This window comes from Hipposideros armiger, unplaced genomic scaffold (genome assembly GCF_001890085.2).
Source record: "Hipposideros armiger isolate ML-2016 unplaced genomic scaffold, ASM189008v1 scaffold_338, whole genome shotgun sequence".
Taxonomy (NCBI): domain Eukaryota; kingdom Metazoa; phylum Chordata; class Mammalia; order Chiroptera; family Hipposideridae; genus Hipposideros; species Hipposideros armiger.
Genome location: NW_017731688.1, coordinates 199602 through 210279, shown reverse-complemented (window position 1 = coordinate 210279; position 10678 = coordinate 199602). Strand labels below are relative to the sequence as shown.

At 39.0% G+C, this 10678-nt stretch overlaps 1 long non-coding RNA gene across 3 annotated transcripts in view; it reads right to left on the bottom strand.

The window, feature by feature from the left end:
• Positions 1-10678, bottom strand: part of LOC109392603 (uncharacterized) — a 139372-nt gene that overhangs the window by 84147 nt on the left and 44547 nt on the right. The window contains exon 3 of one of the 3 annotated variants that reach the window (XR_002126092.1): positions 4215-4453. The exons of the other annotated variants lie outside the window; for them this stretch is intronic. This is a non-coding gene — a long non-coding RNA (uncharacterized LOC109392603). Of the gene's footprint in view, positions 1-4214; positions 4454-10678 lie in introns of those variants that run through there. 3 annotated transcript variants of the gene reach the window in all.

Below are 10678 nucleotides of genomic sequence, written 5' to 3'. Positions count from 1 at the left end.
CCTCTGCTTCATGTAATCTACTGTTGATTCACTCTAATGTATTCTTCATTTCAGTTATTGTAGTCTTTATTTCTGATTTTTTTGTGTGTTTTCTATCTTCATTTTTATGTTTCCTATCTCTTTGTTGAAGTTCTCCCTGAGACCACTGAGCATCCTTGTAATCATTGTTTGGAACTCTGCATCGTAAATTGCTTGTTTCCATTTTGTTTACTTCTTTTTCTAGAACTTTGTTCTGTTCTTTTATTTGGGAAATGTTTCTTTGTTTCCCCCATTTTGGCATCTCCCTATGTTTGTTTCTATATAGGGCTGCTATGCCTTTTGGTCTTAGTGAGTGGCCTTACGTAGTAGGTATCCTGTGGGACCCAGTGGTGCAGTCTCCCTGGTCACCAGAGCTGGGTGCTTCAAGTGTGTTCCTTGTGTGAGTTGTGTATACTCTCCTGTTTTAGTTGAGACTTGATTGCTATTTGCACATGAATAGGAGGGATTGACCCTCAGTCTGATAGGTTGTGAAGACTGGCTGTGACTACAGTGGAGGGTCTGTTGTGCAGGGGTTGACCCTATGGAGCAGAGTTCACTCTAGCAAGGCTCTGGTGCTTTCCCCATCTTCCCTTTGGGTGTGCCATCCTTGGTAGTAGGCAGGTGATGCTCTGGCCCAGTCCAAATCTGGCCACTGGGATTGCAAGTCCTAGGACCTTCCTGAGAAGGGACCGAATGTGCCAAGTTCAGCTGCAGTTTATGCCCTGCCCAGGGTCACCTGGTATGAGCCACAAAGCAAGCAAGAAATGACCACTACCTGGGTTGTGCATGGAGGTGCCTTGAGAGGCCAAGCTATGAACCAAGGCCAGCTGCTGCTAGTGTTGGGATTAGGGCTGCTCAGCCAGAGGTATGGGACACAGTGAAGCCAGATGCTGCTTGTTTGGATTTTGTGAACCTTTGAGAGGTTTTAGGAAAATTTGAAGCATGAGCCAAGGCAGACTCTTTATACAGAAAAGCCACTGGAAGCAGCTTGGGTGTGTCAGAAAGTTGGATGGGCGTGGTCTCAGAGAATCACTAGGGCGGGGCAGATGAAAGGTGATAGCCAGTTTGATGGAGGCTCGATATGGCCTCTGCCTGTATCTGCACACTGGGAGGGGTGGGCTCAACAAGGAAACAATGGCTTCCTCCAGCTCCTCTGTCCAGGAGAAAGCTGCCCCTCCAGCCCTCACCCTGAAGCTAGACAACTCAGTTTCTCCTCGTATGTCCCTGTCACCTTTCAAGCTGCTGCCCCAGTGCTGGACCTCAGAGTAAGTGAGTCCATCAGAGGTCTTTTTAAGAGGAGCATCTGAGAATACAGCTGCCCTCCATCTCACTCAGCCACAGTCTCTGCTGGTTTTCACAGCCAGAAGTTATGGTGACTTGTCTTCCCGGTACTGAAACTCTGGGCTGGGGATGGGCTGGGACCCCTCACTCCTCAGGGGGGACCTCCCCAGCTGAGATAGCCCTCCTGATTTTTCATGGTCACGGATGGGTGTGGGACCAGTTCATTCCATGTTTCTTCCTCTCCTACTAGTCTCAAGATGGCTTCTTCTGGATGTCCATAGTTGTAAGGCTTCAGTTCAGGTAGACTTCAGGCAATTTTGAATAACTGTTGTCCTGTGGTTTAGTTGTATTTGATATGGTCCTGAGAGGAGGTGACAACAGTATTTACCTATTCTGTCATCTTGACTGGAAATCTCTGAATATTAGGTTTTTAAATGAGGCTTGAGTCAGCATTATTTTGGGGAGTAGAGGAGGAACTGATAGGCTATCTATCTGACAAATATTTTCAAAACAAACTTTTCATTCCCTTGAGGACAATTTTGGAGAGATCCAAATAGGACAAGCAAGGGCCTGGGTTTCAGTCTTATACTTCCTAACTCTGCTGAATGCCAGCCTTGCTGGTCTGGTCTTTTTATTTATGTTTTTGTTTTGTTTCTTGTATGTTTGTTTTTAAGCAAGAAACTGAGAGGTATGGTTCAATACTCTTTCAACCATGATGATGTTTTGCTTGAAAACAAGGCGTATTCTAAGGTTCTTTCTTGAGTTACAACTTTCTAGAAGTTGTTTATCACAGTTACTTAACTAGTACATGATTTTGCTATGTTTTCATCACCATTTGGGGAAAGTTATTCAGAGAAAATGAACTAAGAGTTTTTATACTTTCTCTCTTAAAAAATAAAAAAGGTTGTGTGTACTTGACACTCAGGGCATTGTGTTGCAAGGAACTGAGATTTTTCCATAAAAAAGAAGTCTTTCCCTGCAGTGTTTACAATGTGTTCCACACACATCAAACTTTATGCCAGAGCAGGGGCTAGCACCATGTTATCTTACAATGGCATTTCAAACATCACCATGTCAGATGGGCTATTAAAAAAAACACATAAAATGTTCCAGAACAGCCAATTAAATTCCTTTGTGTTTCATAACCAAATCTAATATAGTATATTTTCTCTAGAAGAAAGTATTCCTGGATCCACCAATTCTCAATTCCTGTGTCATATTCAGGGTCAGTTTCATTCAAAAGCCATTGGAAAGTCAGCAGGAAAGCCTGACCCTGTTGACAGACATTATATAAAGCGCTGGGTCACTTGGGCCTGATGAATTCTAAATTGCCAGGACACATGAGCCACCCCTTAACATAATCCTCTTCTCAATTCCTACATGGTGAAAGTTCAAACGCAATGAGAAATAAATATCACTGCATGTAGACTCTTCCGGTTCTCAAAAACAAAATTCACAGGCACATTATGAAAAATAAGACTGCCTACAAGAAGTTTTCATTTCTGATTACAGATGTGGCACTTCTTTGGCTACTTATAATTCACATTGCAATAAATTAGTTTTTCCAGAGACTTAACATTTTCTGGTATACAGGAAGGTCACTTAAACATTCAAGTTCACCACTGTATTAGCATTGAACCTAAGCTAAGTTACCCACTGACAAATTGTCACCATAAATATGAATATTTTCATTTTACTTTTCAAAGTCTCAAGAGAATTTTTATTGAAAATCTTCTCCTAGAACAGATGGAGCAAAATATTTTAGCAATGGACATTTTGCTGTTTTGCTTCATTTTTTGTCAAGGACTTTTTTTTTTTAAAGAGGAAAAGTGCATATTTAGTTGACTCAGAATTAAGAGTTAGTAGGAAAAGCAGAGGTTGCTCTTCAAATGTCTCTAAAGTTGCACTTCTATAGCACAGCATCCCTTGTGTTTAGGGAAGGTAAGCCCTTTTAATAATCTCTTTTTGCTGTTGCCCAAGACTGCTGGAATGCTTTAAGTCACTGCAGACACCTTGTTTAGCTTAGAAAATTACCTTATGCTCTTTCTCTTCTCCCATTTCAACTTTTCTTACTCCTTTCTGGCTGCCCCCATGTATATCCCATGGCCTTCCTAGCTTTGATTGTGATCCATCTTAGATGCTGTTGGTGCCCTGCCCATAGCCCAGGACCCTGCCACAGTAGTGCACGCTGGCCAGACTTTCAGCTGCCAACACCTGTATCTCATGGCAGAGCTTGCTCTGCCCATGTGCATGGGAGCACCTCTTAGCAATGACTGACAGAAATCGGTGCATACAACTTTAAAGATTTTTTGTCAGTTATACCTCAATAAAGCTGAGGGAGAACAAAGAAATTGGTGTATACGTACTTTCGCTTGTCACACTCATGTGTGAGGCACATGTTCTAAAATGGCTCCATCATCGCTCCAGCAATATTAAGTTCCAGTTACCTATAGTAGTCATTAGCAAATAACACATCCTTTATTAACTTCCTTCATTTTCCTGTATCACTTCTCCATCGCCGTACCTATGTTTGCTGGATAATCTCCCAAATGACCACCTCGTCTTTTCTCAGGGCCTGCTTTAGGGAACCTTAATCAACATACTGCCACTATATCGCCTTCTTTCCTTACATGCTTTCAGACTGTATTCAAGTGATGTCATACTCCATGTCCAAACTAGGCAGCCAGTTAACATCCCTGCTCCAGTACCCTGCATCCCTACATATATTGAGGAAAGGCTGAGAATTAGGTGTCATATTTGTGCTTGCAATTCATGTTTTCATATGCAATATACTTTTATTATCTTTATCTCCATAGATAAATTGATCTGTTAAACTAATATGCTAATGATTTGTAAATCCATGTCTGCAGTCCAGAGCTCTCTCTCTCTCAATTTTGAGCTTGTATATCAAACAGCCTACTTGTCACTTGGATGCACCCATTCCCATCACACTTAGCGTAAACAATCTTCAGCTCAACAGATTTCTTTGTAACCCTGTTCCTCCTCCAGGCTTCCCTGTGCCATTTATCCAATTGCTTAACTCAGAAAGCAGAGAAAACCCTTGACATCTCTCATTTAATCCAATATCAAAGAATCTTGCATTCAGCTACAAGTACAGTAAGTCCTCACTTGATGGCATCAACAGGTCCTGCAACTTTAAGCAAAATGACAACAATGAAACCAATTTTACTAACTGATATAAACAAAAGTTAAGTTCCAGTGGCATTTTGTTAACATTATAACGAAACAACATTGAATGAAACAGCATTATTCGAGGATCTGCTATAGTAGAAAACTCAATTTACACAGCAGCTTAATGATATTGCTTTAATTTTCCCACAAAACAAGTAGGTTCAAGGTAGGTGGCTGTGGTGTTGATTCAATAACTTTAAAATGCCCAGCAATATATTTGCAATTCACTTGGTGTTCCCCAATGGGAACAGGACAGAGCTGCATCATATTTCTCTTTTAAGGAAAATAGAAGTATTGTAGAAAGCAGCAGCAGCCATGAGGCCCTTCCGCTAGGAAACGAAGCCCTAAAGTACATTCTGCAGACTTCTCTTTACGGCTCATTTGTCAGAACAGACCGGATGACTGACACCCCAGCTACAAGGGAGATTGAGAAAGCAGCGAACAGGATTGCTATGATTGGATTCCCCCAATCAAGATCCATTGACTTGTGATGGGCACACTGGACCTCAACAAACCAGAAAGAACGTGAAAATGGATATGAAGTAATTTGCAGCATCTGCAATAAACTCCATCCTACTTCCAATCAAACATCAAGTTGGGTCTAAGGCATACCTCATTTTATTGTGCTTTGCTTTATTGTGCTTCACAGATATTACTTTTCTTTTTTTTTTTTTTTTACAAATTGAAGGCCAGACCCTCCACCAGCAAAAATACTACAACTAAATTTATTTTGATGCTCACTTTATAGAGGTTGTCTGGAACCAAGCCCACATATCTCCGAGGTATGCCTGTACTCTATCCTTTAAATGTCTCCACAATGAACCTACTTTACCACTGCCCCCACTGTAGACTAAACTACTATTATGTGTGCACAGGACAACAGCAAGACTCTTGTTAATTGTTATTCTGCTTTAACTCATAGTTACTTCCTTCCAACCTCAACTTTATCCATGGAGGTAGTAAGTCTGAACTTGTTATTTGTTTCTCTTAAACCACTGCCGTGGCAAACACCAGGCTGTTTCTTTCCTCTGGTCATCTTTGTCCCTCCTGCTTGGTGCTTGCTTCACCAACCACTCCCACTTTCCCACATTTAGCTAACTCCTAATCATCCTTTAAGGTTTTCTTTTTCTTTTGCCATCATGTTCCCTCATCTCCTGGCTGAATAGGTCCAGTTTTATGTGTTCTCAATTTATATGTTTGTATTGCATCGTTGTTCTGTATAATACACTATTGTATTATCATGGTCTCATTATAATATTGTCATCACCTTTAAACAGACTTTCATTAACGATAAAGCATTCATTTTATTCACATCCAGGTCCCCACCACCCAACACAATACCTGGTACATAAAAGTTCAGCTAATATCTGTTGAATAAACAAATTGATGAATATTTGCACATTGTTGTTAATTGGAAAAGCTGGGTAGTAATTATTTCTGTAGGCATCAGTAATAAACGAATGAACAAGTGGAAGTGTAACCAAGTTATTGAGAATATGGATCCTGGATCCCTACAGACGAACTCCATAGGTTAGCTCTGTAACCTTCCATGGGTTAAATTAATCTCTGTGCAAATTGCCTCGTGTGTAAAATGTAGATAATGATAATACTCAACTTGAAAGGTTGTTAAAAGGATTTAAAATGTTAATGCTTGAAATTATAAGTAATGTATAGAATAATACCTGACACATGGTGAATGTTACAAAAGTTTTTTAAATAAGAGAATAATACAGTCATGATTTCCTGTCCCCACAGAACTTATAGTACAGGTCAGCACTGTCTAACAGAAATATAAGATGAGCCACATAATATATAATTTAAAATGTTCTAGTAGCCACATTAAAAGTGATAGAATTAGGCCAGCCGAGTGGCTCAGTTAGTTAAGAGCTCGCTCAAGAGTGCGAGCAATAGGGTCACCGATTCGAGTCCCAGCCCGAGCTGAGCTGCCGCTGAGCTGCCAACAGATGGCAGAATGGCTCACCTAAAAAAAAAAAAAGAAAGAAACCACCCAACACTCCTTTCTTCTCAAGAAATGTCTAAATCCTTAAAAAAAAGTGATAGAATTATAAGTAAAATTAATTTTAAGAATTTATTTAAATTAATATATCAAAATAGTGTCATTTTAACATTGATATAAAAAGTTATTGAGATATTTTGCATTCTTTATTTTGTACTAAGTCTTTGAAATCAGAGAATATTTCATACTTGTATCACATCTCAACTCAACTTAGATGCTTAATTTTCATCTGTTTTGAACCTGTAGTTAGATCTGTATTTACATTTCATAGTTACAGTTGAAAAAGTAGACTCACATATCCACATTTGTTCTAAATATAGTTAATATTTTACAACTGATTTTAAAATTTAAATTTATTTAAATTATATAAAATTAGAGATTTATTTTCTGTTACACTAGTCACATTTTAGTATTCAAGAGCCACATATTGGGGCCAGCCAAGTGGCTTGTTAGTTAAGAGTTGGCTTGGGAACGAAAGCTCTGAGCCCCGGTTCAGATCCCACATGAGGGCCAGTGATGCTGCGCCCTCTACAGCTAAGATGGTGAACAACAGCTCAACCTGGAGCTTGGCTGCCGTGAGTCACCAGTGACGCCGTAGGCTGCAGCAGGTCTGCAGCAGGCTGCCGTGAGTCACCATGAGCAGCTGTCCAATGACTGGCAACTGACTGCCTCACCCAGGAAGAGTGCAGTGATCACAATACCAACATCAGCCAGTGAAGTGATGTCCTCCACAACTAGACCGAAGAACAAACAAGAGTAACTTGTTTGTTCCCCATCCCCAATTCCCCAACGCTGTTCCCTCCTGCAATTCTCCAATAAAATCTTTAAAAACAAAACAAAACAAAAAAGATTAAGATGGTAAATTTTATGTTATGTGTATTTTATCATAATAAAAAAATGGCTAGACATCAAGGTAAAAGAGGCTATCCCTGTGATGCAGTCAAGAGATAAAGATGGGAACTGAAATAGAGTAAGAGAAATATGGGCAGAAAGAAATGGGTTGAATCTAGGGATATTAGGGGTACAATTAAGAAGACTTTATTGGTGATTGATTTTAGTCTATTGTAAGGGAGAGTCAAGAGTCAAGCTATGTCCCAGGTTTCTAGCATGAAAAACTGGGGTGGACAGCGATGGCATTCATTGAGACAGGAAAGAAAGAGGAGACATAGATTTGCCTGGGGCTGGGAAACAGGGGAAATAAGGGATTCACCTTCAGACACTGATTTTCTGGTGTTTGCAGTGAATCTAAGGGAAATTGTCTACCAAGGAGTTGGGACTATAGGTCATAATCCTGGAGACAGATCTTGGAACCACTCTCATATGGAGATAATGGAGTAGATGATTACCAAAGAGTATGCCATGGACATTTATGATTTGTCTGCCAGCAAATTTCCCTTGGTTTTGAGTATTTTGCACTTCCTCACCAACAGCCTGTGTGATTTGAGTGGGGTCCCTCTCTGGCCATAAGACTAGAAGATTCTCATGTCAAGTAGAAGACCACATATACCTGGCCACAGTGATTGAGGTATACGAGTGGCAGCCTAAGCTACCAAGATAAATAAGAATCTAAGGACTTGCACAGGAGCTACTGATAATGAAAAGGGCTACTCTGCTTGATCCCATTGAACTAGAACCTGGAAAAATAAGAAATTAGAGCTACTGCTGCCATCTTGACACCATGAGAGTGACAGTCACTGGGGGCCATCACATAGAGTGTGAGAAGGCAGCCAACACATAGATTTGAGAGAGGAAATGAACTGGGGTTTTTTGTGTGTCATGTCACCCCCAAGTCCAGTCATACCTGAAGCAACAACTAACCCTGGACATTTCAATTTTGTGAGCTAAAAATGTGCCTTTATTTTCGTTAAGCCATTCTGAGTTGAGTTTTCTGTATCCACATCATAGTGTATAAATTCATTCTTCACTTCGCATGGTAGTGCAGGAACATAAAAATGACCTGGCAAGCTGAAACCATACCGTGATCTTAATCAACAGGAAAAATTACAGTTGGGTGTGACCTTTAAAATGTTTTTGTCAAAACGTTAAAAACTCTTATTGTTGAGAAGTGAAAAAACTGATAAAATTAATACTTATTTAGTATAAAGAAATTTAAAGCATTAGAAATATTGAGAAATAAAATGTTTTATTTCTTTCTACAAAACTTAACAAAAGGACTTTGAATAGTTTTAGTCTTCTTCTCATCATGTGACTTGAGATGTAGCGTGAACATCTTTATTATGCCTTGGTGACTTATCATTCTCCTTTCTAAGTTTAAATTAGTTTCCAACAATTTATCTTTTGCACTTTCAATGCTGTGAAATACCTCTGTGATTTCCTTTAATTTGAAGGTTATTATTATTTTTTTGCCAGCATCAGTTCCTCTGGGACATCATCCTTTTTGTCACAACCACTTCCCTCTTTTATGTTGATGCATCTCCCTTCATGAAGTTCCTGTGGCTGCATGTCTAGTCTCTTGAACAACGGCAGTGTCAACATCCCCACAGTCAGCTATTTCTTTATAACTCTATTTACGTTCAATTCTAATTCTGCAAAACCTTGCCAATTTCTGAAACAATGAAATCAGCCTTTCCTGGCAGAGAAAGGGTTTTCCTTAGTCTTCTTATAATTACTGTTTTTTTCAATGCAGCACCTAACTTCAGTGGTTGGCCTAAATGCTAGTTAAACTAATTGGGTTTTTATTTTCATTATCATGTTCAATTCAAAGTAGAAGTAAATGTTCCATTTCCACCATTAGCAGCTTTCTGCTCTGAGTGTAACTTAAACTAAACAATGTTGAAGCCACTTTAGCTTGTTTTTTATTCATTGAGCTTTTTCAATATCATTCATTCAGTGGCTTCATGCAGACCAGTTTTCTATTATTAATTTTTGTAAAATGTCACATGGGTTTATCACTAAGAGACAAGGAGACAACCCAAATACAAGTTTTGCTGTTTGTGAATGAACTGAATAACTGACGTGCAACAGCCAACCACCAAGCAACTTTGAAAGAAGTGATCTGCTATTTATGTAGGTATTTATGGAGCTAGCCGTGAAGTTTATACCTTATGCAATTACTCTCAGTTCATATACTGTGTAACTGAAATGTGAACTATGTTATTGGGGAACTGGTATTATTTAGCCAAACCATAATAAATAAAATGTGTATGTTTTAGAACTGTTCAAAGCAATGGCTGCCTTACTCTCTCATGTAAAGATTATGTAAGGAGAAAGCAGAAGAAAGTGTGGAAGAAAACCAAGATTTAAGGGATGGCCAAAGAAAAGGAACTTGCATAATAACTCATAAAGAGCGGCTAAAGAGGGAGAAGGAGAGCCAGGAGCATGTGGGATCTATCGCACAAGCCAAGAAGGGAAAGGCTGCAATTGTATCTTCCATTTCTTTAAATTGAGATGTAATTCTCTTCGCATAAAATTCACCAGTTTAAAGTATATAATCCAGTGGTTTTTAATATATTTACAAGGTTGTGCAACCATCACCACTATCTAATTCCAGAATATTTTCACCACCCCAAGAAGAAACCCTGTACCCACTAGCAATCACTTCCCCTTCTCCCTTTTTCCCAATCTCTGGAAACTACTAACGTACTTTCTGTCTCTATGGATAGAAAATAGTCTGGATGTTTCATGGAAATGGAAATATACAACATATGCCCTTTTGAATCTGATTTCTTTCACTTAGTATAATGTCTTCAAGGTTTATCCATGTCGTAATATCTATCAGTACTTATTATTTTTTATGACTGAATAATATTTTATTGTGTGGATATACCACATTTATTTGTCCATTCATCAAATGATGGACATTTGAGTTGTTTCTACTTTTTGGCTATTATGAATAATGTTGCAGTAAACATTTGTATAAAAGTTTATGTGTGAACATATGTCTGCAGTTTTCTTGGGGATATACCTAGGAGTAGAATTGCTGGGCCATATGGTAACTCTAACTTTTTGAGAAACTGCCAGACTGTTTCTACAGTGGCTGTACCATTTTATATTCCCACAAGCAAAGTGTGAGGGTTCTTTAACTTTAAAAAAAAAATCTTATATATGACTATTTCCTCTCATTTTGTTCTTCTTGCCCAGTTTCTTATTTCATTTCACAAGCACATTTTCTCCTTCTATCTTTGACTTCTGTATACCACATTTGTTAAA